Here is a 19,404-nt window from a genome sequence, read left to right on the forward strand (position 1 = left end):
CAAAGATGCAATTTAAAACCACATGTCTAATCTTTTGTGCATATTCTATAATAGTGCAAATGACGACATAAAAGACGTATATATCAGAACGAATATATCTGCGCATGTCCAGAATCTCTGACAGAATTTAGACTTTTATGTCATTAATTTTTTTATTTAGGAAGGACTTTAAAATAAAAAATAAAAAAACTTTTAAAAATTATCACAAATTGAAAAGAAAAATAGTAATTTTCTCTGAACTTAAAATTAAAAAAAATTTAATAAAAGGAAAAAAATAGCAATAGAAAAACTAATTCGTTCAGCCAGGATAGAACCATCGTCAACGAATTGCCAGCCTAATTCTCGGACCACAAGGCAACATACGAGCCATTGAAGGATGCAATTTAAAGCCATATGTCTAGTCTTTTGTCTATATCCTATAAAGGTGGGTTCACACGAGGCTTTTTATTGCGCGCAATCGTTGTCTCTCTACTGTTGTCCCCGTGTGAACAGTTGAGACAACGTTGATGGGACAATGGCTAATAGTTGTCCCGACGGGACAACCATTTGCCATTGTCCCGTTGCAGTCACGTGATTTTCCTGAAGTAGGCGTGACCTTCTATTGCGCGCAATAATAAGCCTAGTCTGAACCCACCTTAATAGTGCGAATTCCGGCATGAATGCCCTGTGTATAACAGAACGAATATGTCTGCGCATGCCCAGAATGTCGGACAGAATTTAGGCTTTTATTTCATTAATTTCTTTATTTTAAAGGGATTTTTGAATTAAAAAAAATAATATTCCTTTAAAATTTTGAAAAAAATATCACAAATTGGAAGGAAAAATAATAATTTTCTCTAATCTTAAAATTTTAATAAATTTAAATAATAGAAAAGGTGAAAGAACGAACAGCGTCAACTAGCTGCCAGCCTGACACTCGGATTAAAAAGCAACACGCAAGCCACACAAGGATGCAATTTAAAGCCATATGTCCTATCTTTTGTGTATATTCTATACTAGTGCGAATCCCGGCATGAAAGTCCTGTGTATAACAGAACGAATATATCTGCGCATGTCCAGAATCTCTGACACAATTTAAACTTTTTTTTTTTTCATTAATTTCGTTATTTTGAAAGGAATTTTAAACAAAATATTGATATTCTTTTAAATTTTTGAAAAAATATCACAAATTCAAAAGAAAAATAATAATCTTCCCTATATTTAAAATTTAAAAAAAATGAAATAAAATGAAAAAAATAGCAAAAGACAAACAAATTTTTTCAGGGAAGATCGAACCGGTGTCAACAGGCTGCCAGACATATTTGTATAACAGAACGAATATGTCTGCGCATGCCCAGAATGTCGGACAGAATTTAGACTTTAATTTCATTATTTTTTTATTTTGAAAGGATTTTTAAATAAAAAAATTACTATTATTTTAAATTTCTTTTCATTTCATTTAATTTTTTTTTTTAAGTTTAGAGAAAATTGTTGTTTTCTTTTCAATTTGTGATATTTTTTCAAAAATTTAAAATTTCTATCTTTTATTTAAAAGTCCTTCCAAAATAAAGGAATTAATGAAATAAAAGTGTAAATTCTGTCAGAGATTCTGGGCATGTGCAGACATATTCGTTCTATTATACACAGGGCTTTCATGCCAGGTGTGATGTTTGGCCGCTATTGTCGCAACATTTCCTAAAGTACAAAGCCTTCAGACGGCTGGAATGAGTCATCCAGGAAAGTCTAACGATCTCAACAGCCGAACGGGGAAAGCGAATTAGTTTCATGCTTTCTCTATAGTAAACACATCTTTTGGCTGTTATAAAATACTGTTTAATTAAATATGAAGCATTTTGATTTTTATAATACTTCTTAACATTCAAATCTGATTTTTAAAATTTTATTCTAGCAATTATATTATATTCTGGAGATCAATGTCTATATAATTTCTCTCATAAATTTTTTTAAAAAATGGTCACAAACAAGAAAGTTTAAACTATTTTATGTAAAAGCATTTTTACAAGAATTATTGCTATATTTTTACTTATATTACAGAATAGAACAGAAATTTTAAAAACGAATGTAACGTTGAACAATTTTCTTCACTTCTTAATTGTAAAATTAAACTGTAGTTCAATTACAACAAATTTATAAAAGTATATTAAAAGCCAGCTTTAACAGAAATTTATTCATTTTGGAAATATAAGCCATATCTTCGTAACTGCATCTTGAACAATGGAAAAAAGAAGTCCATTATGAAATATGTGTTGCAATTATGTAAACGGCTTGAGTTATTTTATAACAGTGAAATATGTTGCTGTTAAAACGACTTAATATATGTTTTTGAATTTATTACAAATAAATAAAAAAATTAAGTACAAAACAAATGAATCATTGAAAAAAAATCTTTTGAATTTAAAATGATACAAAAAAAAAAAAAAATTCTTGTTGTTTCTAATGGCTCTTGTCTAGACAAGCCCACTAACTTTAAGAAGTCAATTGTGATGTAAGCCAAAGGTACGTCTCTTGTTTTTTCAGTAGCGCCATCTAGGACCAAGAGAACGACTTAGCTACACGCACATCACATCATTATTTGTATATCCCCAGTTCCAAATCATATGCGAACGAAATGTGTTCGCCCTATACAGAACATATTTATATTATAAATTTTTTCTTTTTAAATCTTTAAGAAGTTTTAAGATCCTCTATTCTAATTAATTTGTAATCTAAAGAATTTGGAGGAACAAGATTTTTAATCTTAAATTTGGTCTGTCTTGCCATTAAATATTCGCAATTTTTTCCTATTTTACAATAAAATTGTCCCTTTTTCTCTCTAAAAGTTCCTCTATGTTTCTTAACATTTCTCCCCATTTTCACCAGCATTTCTCCTAAATGTCCCTAAAATTTCGGCTATTTTTCCTAAAATTTTCACTATTTTTTCCTAGTTTAAAGTGAAATATTTCGTATTTCTCTCTAAACTTTCAACTATGTTTCTTAACATTTCTCCCCATTTTCCAATGGCATTATTCCTATTTTTCCCTCAAATTTCCCCTATTTTACCCTAAAACGCTCACAATTTTTTACTATTTTGCAGTAAAATTTCCCCTATTTCTCTCTAAACATTTCTCCCCATTTTCCAATGCATTTCTCCTACTTTTTCCCTGAAATTTGCCCTATTCTTCATTAAAATTTTGACTATTTTTTCTTTTTTTACAGTAAAATTTTCCTTATTACTATTAGGGATTGCAATACCGAATACCGGTATTTTGAGCTATTTTTCAATTTGTAATACCGGTATTCACAAGTTGAAATACTGGTTCTTCGGTATTTACTAGAAATCTTTTAAATTGTCTCCACTATAGGTTCAGGGATCGCCAACATAACAAAATAGTATGCGTTTTTGTTTTTATGTCTCCCTAACGGGCGAAATTAATTAGCTAATTAATGGCTGAATTGCTTAAATCTAAATTAGAGAAACATGAATTATCCCTGAAAGAAAATTTTGTATCCATAACGACTGACGGAGCAACAGTTATGAAAAAAGTTGGAAAATTGATTGGTGCAAATCAGCAATTGTGCTATGCTCCTGGAATTCAATGAGGAGTAATAGATGTATTATACCAAAAAAATAAAGAACAGAAGAATCCAAATACTGTGGATATAGAAACTTCGGATTCCGACATTGAAGAGAGTAAGAGTGAGAGTGATATAGACAATGAAGATAATGACATTGTAATTGTTGAAGAAGATATTGCTAATGAGGATGAAATATTAACCCATCAAGAATTGCTTCCTATAATATATAAAGCGCGAAAAATTGTTAAGATATTTAAATGTTCCCCTATAAAAGATGACATATTACTAAAATACATACTAATTGAAAATAAAACAGAATATATGTAAATATTTGATTTTAAAACACGTTGGAATCGTTTACTCCTAACAGCACACATCACACTAGAACAGCACACATCACTATCTGAAGATTATATATTACAGTGAAAAAATCGCGCAGAAGAAAGGCATATTGAAATAGAAAATGTCTTATGGTATTTACATAATTATAATAATTTTAAAAATGAAAATGAAAATGTAAAAGAAGAAAAGAAAATAACCAATTCAAATCTGATTAAGTTTATAGTAAATTTTCTTTAAAATTTTTTACCCACAAACCTATCCACATTCAAAAGAATTCGGTTTAGCTATCGAAGATTATGATGACACTAATGTCGATAGTGAAAAGGAATTGTCTCTTGAACAAAAATTAGAATTAGCGATAAATAAGAAAATTTCAACAAACCAAAATACAATACAGAAATCAACTATATCCAAAACCATCCGATAAGAAATCGATTTATTTGAAGATGAGGGATTTAGATGTAAATACTTGGAAAAAGTATATCGCGCATTGCTAATAGTACCACCAACTAGCGTAGATGCCGAAACAGCGTTTTCGACAGTTAGTAATTTCTGCACAAAATTACTTTTCAGGCTTAATGACAGTACAATGGATGCATTATGTTTTTTAAGATCACATTTCAAAAATTTGTATTAGTACCACAGACTGAATAGTGATAATTACAATTTTTTGTGATTTAAATAAATAAGTTGTTCCTTTACTTTTTTTTGTGATTCTTTATATACTGTTATAATTTATAAGCAACAAATTACTTTCTGTGATATTTATCCTTTCTAACAAAACTGACAAAGAAAACAAAGAAACACTTGTGTTTTCTTTCCTTTTCTAAAATTTCTAATACCGGTATTAAAACCGGTATCCCGGTATTAAGATCTAAAAAATACCGAATACCGGTATTGAAATTTTGGTCCGGTATTGCAATCCCTAGTTGTGAAGCATGATGCAGTTTGAAGACAATGAAGATACTTTTAATTTTGTGACGTCGTTTTATTTCATTTTGAAGAAGCAAGCATATTTACAAGCGATGAGCACACAGAGCGACACAGAAAAGGAATGAGGAAAAAAAGCTCTTGGACATTTTATCCCTGGACTTATATAACCTATGATTTTGATAGGGAAAATATTTCTTCACAGTGCTAATGTATTATGAGATTTCGATAGGGATTTTCGTTATACGGGTGGACAAGGTAGGGGAAACACAGGGAGATTTTAAAAAAGAATTTGCTTGATCAGCGGTATGTTATCTCTTCACGCGTAGTGTGGGGAAGTTAGATTTTAGCTGATTCAACAATTTAACAAAGCTTCTCTTGAATTAATTAACTAGAGACAGTGGAATTGGATCAGGAAATAAGAGAATATTTTAGAATGAAGTTACTATGGGCTAAATTAAGATAAAATCTTGAAAATTGATTAAATTGAAATTAGAGTTAAAATATCATTACACACATACACACACACACACACACACACATATATATATATATATATATATATTATTCAAGTATACTTTAAGATAGACAATATTTTTTTGTTTTTCCGACTTCAGCGAAACGAATAAATTTCGTGGGTGTCCGACTCGTGAACATCTAACGTTCAACTGACAATGTGAAAAACGCGGCTTTTCTGGGTTCAAGGCATTAAGTTGGCAGAGTTTTATCGGTATCCGATGAACAGTAGGGCAGCGCATAAAATGTGGACAAACAAAAATTCAATTTTATATATTAAATTACATGAAACCTTGAGCTTCGGACACTTGTTGCCGTATTAAAATCAAAATTTATAGAATTTCCTTCTTGAATTGTTTTTTCTTCTGGAATTTTTTATTGATTCTGTCTTTTAACATCCAATTATAACATATTTGAATGACTTGATTTTAAACCAAAATTTTAAAAATCTCAACACCTTTTCTCATTGATTGCAGATTAGGGGATTCATTTATGGAACAAGATATAACCACAAAAAATTCTTATAATTTTGTTTAGAAAATACTTAATACATTTAATTTTTGGTGATATTTTTTTAATAATATGCATTTCCCTTTTAAATGTCATTTGACTCAGTCTAACTTTTCGTGCAGCTAAGAAACTGCAAAATTTTTAAATAAAACTAATGTTCTCATTTTCAGAAACATAAAGCTGCAGATTATAAGAGACTTATGCTTATTATAATATTTTATATAAGCATGATTTTCATGTTACATTATACTACATATACCAGCCGCAGTACCCGTAGTCCCATCACCATCCATTCGGTTAATTGTTTGTTTGGAAAAAGAAAACATATTCTTCGCTTAACAGCTTTCGATATTCTTGAACTCCATCCTTAAAGTTTTGTAAACATAGAATTAATTAATTACTACATTAAAGCTTTAGGATAAACGACAACTTTAGTTTTGCCGTAAAGCACATAGCAATAAAAAAAAACTGATAAACTTATTAAAATAGATAAGATCTTATTTTATGAACTCAACCTGGGAAGGAAAAAAAAAAGAGAAAGAGAGAGAGAGAGAGATGATATTTGCTGATTTTAAAAAACTGATCGAGGAGAATTTGAACTTGGAAGTTCTTAACCTTCGGTTCTAATTTTGTTTAGAAATAACACAGAGAATACAGGACAGAAATGCAATTAATTACATGAAAGATTTTGATTGTAGAAAAAAATAGAAACTTCAAAGTACCTAATAAAAATTGACGATTTGTAGATGCGAGGAGAATAAAATAAATGTTGAAATGTAGGTAGGGGGAATGAAGAAAAAAAAAAATTTAGCAGAAGTTCCACAAATGGTTTTCTTTAAGTAAAGAATGTTAATTGATGTTTATGTTGAAGAATGCAATGAAACGGGGATTTGCGGTAGCAGTGGAGTGAACACATGCTATTCAAACTAAATACTTCAAGTTGAAATTCATTCAAAGTAAATTGGAATAAAATGTGATTGAATATTAGCATTTTATTGCTGGTATGATTTCGAAAAAGAACCGTGATCGGCTTTATAACCATAAAATATAATCGGTCGGCTTAAAATATTAAAGACTAAAATGTTCATAAAAAGTGCTTGTAAAAAGATTTTCTTTTCTTAATAACCATAAAATATATAAATAAAAAGTTAGTAATTTTTTAAATATTAGAATTATAAAAATTATTAATACCATTAATCTTATTTAATAATATTAAAAATGGCTTTATTAAATTAGAAATTAAATTCTTTTTAAACTTTTGCAATGAAAGTACCGTAGACTCCCGATTATCCGCGGTCGGGTTATCCGCGCCTGCCGCACAAAGGTTTTTTTTTTTTTTTGACTGATTTTTTCAAAAAGGGGCAGTTTTACAGTTATGCTTTTGTAATTACAGAATACATTACAGTATTAAAACAGTACATATGTATTAATTTTTCTTTCTTCTCGTAAATACAAAGCACTTTTCTGTTTTCATTAACAAAATGCATGTTAGGTTAGTTTTGAGTGATATACTAAAATAGTAAGCGTTAGTTAAACATTTCCTGCTGTTTATTTTACGTTTTATTGTACATAAAACAATTTTTCAAAGTTGGAATGACTGTTTTCTTTTTTGCTGTACCCGTTTTTAGCTTTTTTAGGATTATCCGCTGCGGTCGCGCCACCCAATACCGCGGATAATCGGGAGTGTACTGTAACTTGTAATAGTTTAAGATAGATATTTGCATTATTTTTTGAAAATTTACTCTGTTGGAAATAAAAACCAAGAGTATCGGAAAATGGCTATAAATACATTTTCATCAGCAGGGATCCGAAAAAACAAAAGAAAAAAAAAATGATCCTAAAATTTTTTTCTACTACTTCAAGTAGTAGAAAATTTGTAACATCTTTCCGGTGCATTTATGTTTCGGCAAATTCGTTTCAAATTATAATTATTATATAATACTAATGTAAAGAAAATACTTAATGCTGAGGTTTTTCTTGTAAAAAATGTTGAAATAAAAGAATAATCATTTAAATTGAAGGAAAACTTTAAAAAAATTAAAACCACATACGAAAAATATCTTTTAGCACATTTGCCTTTTAGCACTTTTGCCTTTAAAAGTATCATTAATGGGAGATTGATGATTTGTTAGATGATGGTTCTGAGTGATTTTATTATAAGAGAATTCTCATTGAAAATTTTTTTAACTTGATTTTTTAAATATAATTTTCATATTTCAAAAATAAATAAATATAATAAAACCACAAAAAAAAAACAACATTAGAACGATTGGAGCAACTCCTTCCTGTGATTTTTTTTTCTACAATAAATTTAAAAACACTTATGAATCATCATTTAACTCAACGATCCAATCAATATGTTTTAATAACGAAAGTCGCTATTCATTTGAATATAATTAGTGCCATTATATTTCCCTCGTGCAGTCTTTTTACATTATCCCGCTCATTTCCGGATAAAAGAAAAACTTAACTTATAGGCTTAGCTTTTCATTATAAAATATTTATTTGTATATCTCCAAACTGTATTGCATTTATAAAAAAAAAAAAAAAAAAAAAAAAAAAGTTGCAACCAAAATAACTTAATTTTTTTTAGGGTGGCATTCTCATTTACTCCTTTTTATTTCCTTGCAAAATAAATAAAATTATCAACCCACGAATAGTGAAAAGCAAATGAGATGTTCATGCAAGTAAGATGATAAATTATAGACTATGGAAGTACATTCAGCGCTTGCGAAAAGATGCTTTTCAGAATATAATCAGAAAGTCAGGTTTTCATGGATATACATTTATAATCAATAATGCTGTATGATATTAAACATATTTAGTGCTAATCATAGAGTGATGGCATGTTCTATAATTTTCTCTGACCCTGTTTATTCCGCCTTTTGTAATCTGTCATTTAGGAATTGTAGAGAAACCTAGAGTGAAACCGGCCCCCTTTACAAAACCCCCTGGGAATGATCACTCATTCACAATTACCTCCAATAAATCCGTTATCAGAATCTTTTTAATTATGATCTTTGCTTGCAATATTCAGGGGATATAAATATACAGGTCATTTCATTTCAAGTTCCATATTCTCAGGAAAAAATTAAAATGCGTTTGGAATTAAGAAAAATATATCTTCTATTATTCTCGGCCGGAGGTCTCTTTCTCCTCTGGTCGGCCCTGACTGCAATGTTTATTTTTTCTTTTGGAAATCGTCACCCCAAATAAGATGTTTAACATTAGATGCGGAATGCTTCTTTCTTTCACACCAGTGAATAACATCTCGAATTTCAATGAGAAACAGGTGGTCGAACATAAGCAGAAAAATTACATACCCTTGCAGAGGGTGGCAAGGCATAATACGTCGGGCAAGTGTCCATCAGCACATCACAATATCATAAACTAGAAGGCCACTGGCAGCTCTAAGGCTGGTGGCAGTCTTTGTTCCCTTCCCTCCTCCTTTGGCACTAGAACGGCTCTATGAATTGTGGGTAATTTAGTCAAGGGGGTGGTCCCAGGATCTTCCTTTTCTTTAGTAGGTGTCACTGAGATATCTTGAAATCAATGCAATACTATAGTGGGTGTTATTGCCACTTTGACCCTGGTCAGGATGAAAACGGACACCAAAAGGGTGAGAGCTTGAAACCAACACCTGCAACTCCATAAATATATATAGTGCACACGTGGGAAATTTCTCAGTTCTGATGGAAAGTTACCAAAAACTTTACCAATCCTATTTTGTTCTACTATTCATTGCAAAAAAGTCTAAATGAAAGCGTGATTCGCAAAAGAATTATTTGTTGAGGCAACAAATCCAGGTTTAATGTAATTTTTTTACTTTTTCATATGCGAAGTGTATAAAGAGAAAGTATTGTAAAAAAATTCGAACCTGATCTGTAGACGAAGACGTTTCAGAACTCCCGGAGTCTGAAAAACACACTTTTGGCGTTATATCTGTATGCCCATGAACATGTTAACCCAAAAACTTGAACTGATGAAATTTGGTATATAAATTTTAGACCAAATTTGTTAATTTTTTTTGAATGAAATCCTTTAAGAGGAAGTCTGCCTCTCGGGCTCTTGGAGAACAAGTAAAATCGGAAGATACAGAACCGAAGGAGCTAGACTGATGAAGTATGGTACACATGTTAAATAGATTGTACATGTTGTAGATTGTGATGCTAAATGCTAAAACTGTGACAAACAATTCATTTGCCTAAGATGTAGCACAGTTGGATCTCCGCATTCATATGCATGCAAAAATATAGACAGACGGCCAACCTCTTGATGGATTTTTTTCCAAACTTGATATAGATCTACACTTTAGACGATAAATTTGTAAGCCAAACTTTATCCAGCTATTTTTTTAAAAATCGTAATGTATTTAACATATTCAATTCACAGTCATCGTATTTTTTTCGTATTATTCGTTTCTTCACTTCACTACTATGACAGCCGGATAGACTTACTTTCAACATACTTCTTTTAAAATTTGATAAAAATCTATAAATTTGAAGGCAAGTCCAAACACCCACATTATCAAACTTTATTCCTCTATCGCAAAGCCTTTTTGAGTTATTCTGTTTACAGGAAGACCTGTTTTTTGGGTTCAGGGAGATCTAAAACATGAAGATTCGCCAAAATCTCAAGTTGAAGTTATTTGATGATTACAATACGAATATACTATAAATACGTTATATATAAATAATTCCTGAACGAAAACGGTGATAATGAAATTAAAGAACTTATCTTAGAATATTATAAAGATTATCTTAGAATATGAAAGCAGAATTTTAACGACTTAAGAACAATGATATTTTTTCGGTAAATTGCAAGATGTATGTAACAAGTGGGAGTGGTCTCTCCAAAGCTTTCTCGCATATTTTCTAATAAAGGTGAATTTATATTTTAGACTAATTTTTCACAACCTTTTTGAACAAAAATTAGACAATGATTGCAATCACAAATCCATATACCAAATTTGATATATTTAAGTGTTTGCATTTTTTAGTTGTTGCCTATGTCATATACCTTAGAAAGTACAGACTCACAGACGCTCAATCTCTTGTTGTATTTGGCCTAAAATTTCATCTATTTGTGTTTACAATATAGATGTTAAACCTATGTACCTCATTTTATCCATTGAGCTCTCTTCATTTTGTAGTTATCGAGTCATTTTAAGTTCAAAGCGTCTAGCTTTATATCCTCTGTCACAGACAGACAGGTATAATGCCAAAAAATATGTTTTTTCGAATTCAGGAAGATATAAAATATGAAGATTCTTCAAAATATCTCTTCGTATTTTTTTGACGATTACAATGCTTTCACTATATTTCTTATACGAGAAAGTGAAAATTGTTATGCACATATTAAAGTGCTGGTGAAATCAAGTCTAAATCTTTTTTTCTGTACCTGACTATTCTTATTATATTTTCATATACATTTTTAAGCACTTCCATTTTTAATTATACTGCTATGATATTTACTCAAATAAATGACAATATTCGAACTTAAGAACTTTTGATTGCAAGAACTCCGTAAGCTCCCTCGCACATCGAAAATATTATTACAATCTATTCTACTACAGTATTTCGGGTCAAAAATTCGAAATTTAGATGTATTTTTTTCCCTTGCATTTTACTCATTTATATCGTTATCAATGTCTTGTCAGTATTTCCATCATCTGTTATTGCTTCGTGTATTGCCAAACAAAATGAAATCCTAAGACTTTAAAAAAAGGCAAAATATTCTTCAACAAATTCCTGAATTGAAAAAAAAATGCAGTTTTTACAAGTTAGACGCTTTTTAAAATTTTACTGGACAGCCGTAATGAGAATCTTAGACCTTTCAGAAGCGCTCGGGTTACGAGACTAGGTGGCTGGATCGGCAGAGTGTGGCATTTAGTTTTGCAGGTCTTCAGTTCGAGGCTCGAAGGAGTCAAATGTTTTTATATATTTTTCATTTTTTTTAAAATTATTTTTGTCAGTTTTCTACATCATCCCTACAGTTATAATGAATTATTCCAAGTCATATACGTCAAAAATAGAATTTAATTTCAAAAAATTTATATATTTATTCGAAATATTAATAGTCGAGTTTACGCACATGCGCAGAATTCATCCGTATTCTTAGCATTGTGCTTTTAGACCAGATTGACACCGTATATAAAAATTTACTGGACAGCCGTAATGAGAATCTTAGACCTTTCAGAAGCGATCGAGTTACGAGACTTGGTGGCTGGATCGGCAGAGTGTGGCATTTAGTTTTGCAGGTCTTCAGTTCGAGGCTCGAAGGAGTCAATTGTTTTTATATATTTCTCATTTTTTTTTTAAATTTATTTTTGTTAGTTTTCTACATCATCCCAACAGTTAAAATGAATTATTCCAAGTCATATACGTCAAAAATAGAATTTAATTTCAAAAAATTTATATATTTATTCGAAATATTAATAGTCGAGTTTACGCACATGCGCAGAATTCATCCGTATTCTTAGCATTGTGCTTTTATACCAGATTGACACCGTATATAAAATTTTACTGGACAGCCGTAATGAGAATCTTAGACCTTTCAGAAGCGATCGCATTACAAGACTTGGTGGTTGGATCGGCAGAATGTGGCACGTAGTTTTGCAGGTCTTCAGTTCGAGGCTCGAAGCCAACAAATGTTTTTATATATTTTTCATTTTTTTGTTAAATTTATTTTTGTCAGTATTTTTTTTATCATTCCTACAGTTAAAATGAATTATTCCAAGTCATATACGTCAAAAATAGAATTTAATTTCAAAAAATTTATATATTTATTCGAAATATTAATAGTCGAGTTCACGCACATGCGCAGAATTCATCCGTATTCTGAGCATTGTGCTTTTAGACCAGATTGACACCGTATATAAAATTTTACTGGACAGCCGTAATGAGAATCTTAGACCTTTCAGAAACGCTCTGGTTACGAGACTTGGTGTCTGGATCGGCAGAGTGTGGCACTCAGTTTTGCAGGTCTTCAGTTCGAGGCTCGAAGCCAACAAATGTTTTTATATATTTTTCATTTTTTGTTAAATTTATTTTTGTCAGTTTTTTTTTATCATTCCTACAGTTAAAATGGATTATTCCAAGTCATATACGTCAAAAATAGAATTTAATTTCAAAAAATTTCAATATTTATTCGAAATTTTAATAGTCTAGTTCACGCACATGCGCAGAATTCATCCGTATTCTTAGCATTGTGCTTTTAGACCAGATTGACACCGTATATAAAAATTTACTGGACCGCTCATATAGAAACCGCTCATATAGAAAAGTGGAATGCTAGAAAAACTTTTGCGCGATCATTCGTGTATAGTCATGTCAATTTGATTAGATTTTAAAATTTATTAAAGCTAAAGAAGCAGCGTTTGCCAATTTACTACATGCATAATTAGCAACTTATTTTTTATCAGTTATTGATATAAAACAATATTTCTAACTGAGAATATCCAAAAAATAATTCGTAGTTGGTATTAGTTCCATAATTTGAAAAAAAATATAAAATTTAATAATGACTTAATTCAGATACTTTACTTAATTTTTTGAATGGCCGAGGGTAATTTAAATACATCTTTTCAATAAATATCCGAAAAAAATCGGAATTTGATAATTTTTTTATACCGCTTATCATATCAAAATTGAAAAAATGAAGTAAATGCTAAAATAATATGCCCTCGGAGATTTTCAAAATGAATCATTGATACCGATTTCTACCTGAAACGTGCTACTATAAATTGAGATTTCTGAAAGCATGCAAGCTAAATTCCATTAATAATGAAAGACGTTTAATACACTAGGTATAAATTTTATGCACTGTGAAAATATATTCCATTATATTTTAGTTTCGAATGGCCAGAAAATAATTTGATTAGGCTTCACATAACTTTGAACACTGATTCGAAATTATTACAAACAAAAGTAATACAATTTTAAAGATAAATTACAGAGAGTTAGCTATCTGGAATAGACGTAGGTAAAAGCATTCATTGAACAATAGAACGGCTAAATAACAAGATAATTTTATATTTTTTAAAAGCCCGATGAAAATTATCTGTGCTTGTTGACTTATTACTAAGTAATTTATAAATGAATTGTGAAAATAAATACAATATACCAGCGATTTTAAAAGAAAAATAATTGTTTTTGGTCTCAGATTACATATAATTACAGAATTTGGTATTTAAAGCTGGTGCCTTTTAAGCAACTGTGTAAATGACAAATTACTTACACAAATTTATTAGGTGTCATCTACTCTTGTATATCTATGGAGTAAATTATAAAAGTCTAATACAACGTGCCGTCTTACTAAAAGGTTAGATAATTTGGTTTCGTATCGGGGTGTGAAAGGAAAAATAATCTTATTAGAAGCTGTTACGAATATTTTAATATTTAGAATTATTAGAATTTGCCATATTCGGAAAAGTGTAATATAATTTAACAGTTATTTATATTTCAATTTTCTTTTTAAGTTTAGAGTTACAAACTTGATTCACGCACAATACTTCTTTATTTCTATAATTTTAAAATTATAATTTTCAAGTTATTTACAAATAGTTTTTTTTTTTTTTTTTTTTTTTTTACAGAACTACAACATTAAGAATATACTACGTGCATACCAAAGATATCAATACAATGAGATTTTGTTTCTGCCTATGTAGATGAAAATTCCTTCTATAGCAGCTTATAATTACTCTCCAATTAATATTCGAATCGTCAGCAATTTGCAAAGCATTAAAAACAAAACATTCAAATCGGAGAATAGTTCAACGATCCAAGTAAATATATTTTAGAGGAAAAGTTTTCGAATCAGCTTTAAATGCAGAATAGAGAAACAGTTGTAGCAGGTGTACGAATTTAACTCGCAGATGGAATTTTTTTTTTCAAACAAAACAAGGTTGCCATGAAAACACACCGGTCGCCATTCTGGGTTACGACTAAAAAGTTACAATCTAAGGATGAGAAAAAAAAAGTTTTGAAACTGCGCCGACGAAATAATGAATATAAATAAGCATGCATTTAATTTCATACAGACGAGGAAAAGCATTTTTTTGTAAAAATAATGTCTAAAATAATTTATTTACTTTAAATGGATAAGATACCGAAAAATTTTCAATATTATGTTCAATAAATAAAAATTACATTCTTATAATCTTGAATTAAAACTTGGTTGTTAAGTATGGCCAATTTAGCTATTCAGCGCTTAGAAAACCCAATAAATGTATCTCTGTAGCCGTATTATATTTAATGGTTGCTAATATTCAACTTAAATATAATTGATTCTGTTAACCCTCTGACTGGGCAATTTTTTAAAATCACTATTTAGATGCGTTGTTTTCAAACAAAGTGAACTGATACTATATGTTACATAATAATAATACGATATAATAAAAGTCTGTAATCGTAAAAATCAACACTAAACTGCGAAAAACGCGATATGCATTAGAAAATGAACTGATTGCCAACCAGCGAAAATCGCGGGATAAGCAGATGTAGAGTTAAATATGAATTAAATAAAGATTAAAACAACAAACGAATTACTTTTTTTAAATGTTTGATTATAAGAATCCGTTGGAAAATTCTTACAGATCTCCATTTTTAGATGGTTAAAAACAATAGATTTTTATTTCATATATTCTTAATGAATTATGTTTTTGGTGATCTTTTTTTAATTATAAAAAAGTTTCAAATCCGAGTTACAATTTTTTTTTTACAAATTGTCGATAACTTGAAAATTCAAAATTTAAGAATAAGATACTGTGTTCTTGTTTTAAAATATCTCTAGCAGAAAAAATTGTGCAATCAATCATTATATGTTCAATATATATTTTATACTGATGATACGTTGATATGTTATTTTTTTTTCTGTTTACGGAGATGGGCTGGAGGAGTTACAGTCAATAATATCGAATTTTTTCGGAAATTTTTCGCCAAATGTGGTAATTATGATACATTACTTAAGTTGAAATTAAAAGCGAGTGTTTGATCGGTTGACATGAAAGCGCATCCTTTTACCAGAGATATTAAAATAAAACAACACGAGAATACGAACCTTTCTTTTGATTTGATGCCTTTTAGCTAAAGAAGAGCAATATTTAGTAAAATATTAATTTATGCAAGTTATTCATTTTCCTTTACATTTTTACTTGCTTTTTTATTTAAACAGATTAAACAACGGGTATAAAATCGTACAGTGTTTTAAAGAGCACTCCCTAATAGCGGACATTATGGCGAGTCTCCATGGCCCTAAATTACTTAAAATAACTCATTCCGTGTTATCTATTACAGATAGCGGACAGTCCGAAGAGTGCACAACTATTTTAATTTCACAAAAAACATTTAAAAGTTATACGGAAAATTTTTAAAGTTGGAAACCTCAAATATTTGAACTTTTGAAGGACGATGATGAGATTAGAAAGATATGAATGGTGAATTCTAATTAAAAATAGAAGAATTTGCAGTTTTATAAAACTAAAACAAGGGAAATTGTCAAAGTGTTGATAAAAATGGTTCTACTCAACTTGCGCAAAGAACGTTCTATATGTGGCGTTTTACTTCAATTAAAAGTCGAGGAAGGCGGTTGATCTTTAGGTTTGAACACATTTCAGGAACAATCAGGGCCGGCCTTCTGGAGAGTGCGGCGGATGCTATGCGCCGGGGTCCCGGGATTGAGGGGCTCCAAAATGATTAAGTACTAAAATAATATTCTGAACTATAATTGCGGAATGAAAAGAAGAAGAAATTTAACTTTAAAAATCATTGGGTTTGGAAATACACGAATATATTATTGCCTAGTGCAAGTATACAACATATTACAAACCGAAGACAATAATTTACCTCATCTATTAAGTAAGACTGCATATAGTCTTTGAAAATTCAAACTATAAAATATTTAATATTGTTAGATCTAATCATATCCATGGCAAGAATATATCCTTATGGCTGTCAAAAAGGAAAGTTAGCAGAAAAAGGGGGGGGGACCCGCTAATTTTCAAAAAATCACCAGTAGATATATTTTCTTGTCTACGAAGTATTTCTGGCATTGGAATTGCTTCGACTTCAGAAGTTACAATTCAACTGGAGAAAAAAGATCCGCACAAACAACACAATCTTGTAAAGGAAATGCAGAAACTGAAATTCGTCAAAGAAATATATATTTAAACGAAAATGTGATTGATTCTAGTTTTGGCATGTAATAATTTTCCACTTCGAGGAACCCAAGAAAAAAATATGTACCCCTAATAAGGGAAATTTTTATTTATTTAATCGATTTATTAACTAAATACTATTCTGTGTCAATGGATCAAATAAACAGAATAAAAAATTCAAAAAATAAAATTGTTCATCATTTAATACGTAGCTCACAAAAACAAATTATTTCTGCGTTAGGAAATGAATTAATAAAATTTAAGACGATATAAAAGCATCCACGTACTATAGTATAGTAAATGTACTCTTGATATTTTCTAAAAGGAACAAATTTCTGTCATTATTAGGTATACAAATTTTGAAGAAAAAGATTAGCTATAAATGAGTCATATACTGAGTTTATAGACATAACTGATGTGACTGGAGAAGGACTAGAAAAAATTCTATTGAAAAGATGAAGTAAACTTGATTTAGATATTATGAATTGTAGGGACCAGACATACGATAACGCTAACAATATGAAAGGAAAATATAAGGTGTACAATCTTGAATAATTGCTCTGAACCCGAATGGAAATTATGTGCCTTCCCAATTACATTCTTTTAATTTATTCATTTGTGATGCCATTTCCAGTAACGCATATTGTAATTATTTTTTGGATATTGCAACGCTTATTTTGCTTATTTTCTGCTACTACAAAAAGCGGGGAAATTCTACAGAAACATTACCCTTAAACCATTATGTGACACTCGCTGAGAAGCCAAAATAGATTCGCTATAAAAGTGTATACACAGTTTGAACAAATTAGTAATACCCTAAAAGAATTTGTTGGTGCAAATACCGCTCCCGAAGCTAAAAGTCTGTGGGATTCAATATCAAAAGTGCCATTTATTTTATGTTTAATAGTATGGTTTGCAATATTGTGTTGTGGGTGTATATTTATCATACCTCATTAAATACACACGTTTTAAATCTCGTGAGCATAAAAATGAGTTTCTCTTCAAATACAGAATATTTTCCTTAATTCTTTATATAAGTCTGAAAATGCTGTTTTCAAAATGAGTTTTTCCAACTGATCCGATTTTCATACTAAAATCTGTTTCACATTTAAATAAGCAGTAAATATTCACTTAATTATAAAACAAAACAAAGATAAATGAATGAACGCATCTTGTCCTAAATGGAAATTATTTCATGAAAAACATCAATCCTGTCTGATTGGATTGAAATATTTAATTTCGTTTTCATCCTCCTCCAAAGCCATTTGCTAATTTTTCGAATAAATTATGCTAATCTATATTTTGTCGTCATATGTGCTCGCGCATTCCCGTTTCTTCCTGAACTGGCTCGCTGTTTCTCACTTTCATTTCATCCTTCAAACGGAGATGTTCTTATTTGTGTTAGTTTGTAATATCGTTAGCATTCGAATGAACTGTACTGGAAGACTTCTGAGAGTGCAATTTTATATATGGGTCTTTTATTGTATACTCACCCCGTATTGCATGAACTCTCCGCTTTGTTGTACCTCTTCAATTGAACATTTAAAAACCCGAACATGGACTGAGTCGCATCAACGAAGCTCCTATCTTAACTGATAACTAACTGCCTGAAACTTCAATTCGTTTTTGTGCGAGCTCTTGTGTTAATAGGTGAAAGTTCTTACTCTCTACATTTAGGATACTGGCCTTGTTATAAATCCTTACCTCTTACTTCTTTCAAGTTCATCGCTAGCGTTCGTATGAGCCATATTGGAAGACTTATGAGTACAACTTTTACTGCTTTCGCTGCTTTTATCCTGAATATTTGGATCATCTAAAAAAAAAAAACGTTAGAAAAGCTTATTTAAAAGAAGATGAAGTTAACCAATTGGTTTACACAAAAGTCATCTACAAATTCTATACATCACGGTAAGTTGATATTTATTATAATATTTATCTTCAAATTATCTGATTATTGCAGCAATAAGCTTGATTTTGTGATGCAAGATATTTTATTTATGTATGCAATTATTTGTGCATTAAGTTGGTAATTATTTTAGAGACAAAAAATTTTTGTATTTAATTTTAATGAATTGGAATTAAAGAAAGATATTTAATTTTAATTATACAGTAAAGTGCTGTTTATGTGCCCTTTTTCAAGGGGTTGAAATATTTTTTGAATGAAACGATGTGTAATCGAAATTTTAATAACTTAAATTTTATTGTTTTATGCTAATAATGCAATTTCATTTATAAATAATAATTTTTAAATTTTTAAGTTAGTGTGTTATCAAAAACAATAATTAAATCTTTAAATTAAGCATTTGTAACAAAAGTAAATCTTTGCATTATTGCTCATCCTTAATACTTGTATATTTTGTGATTTTTATATGCATACAAATAAGCATCTACTCGAA

Source organism: Argiope bruennichi, chromosome 8 (genome assembly GCF_947563725.1).
Source record: "Argiope bruennichi chromosome 8, qqArgBrue1.1, whole genome shotgun sequence".
In the NCBI taxonomy this organism is placed as follows: Eukaryota; Metazoa; Arthropoda; class Arachnida; order Araneae; family Araneidae; genus Argiope; species Argiope bruennichi.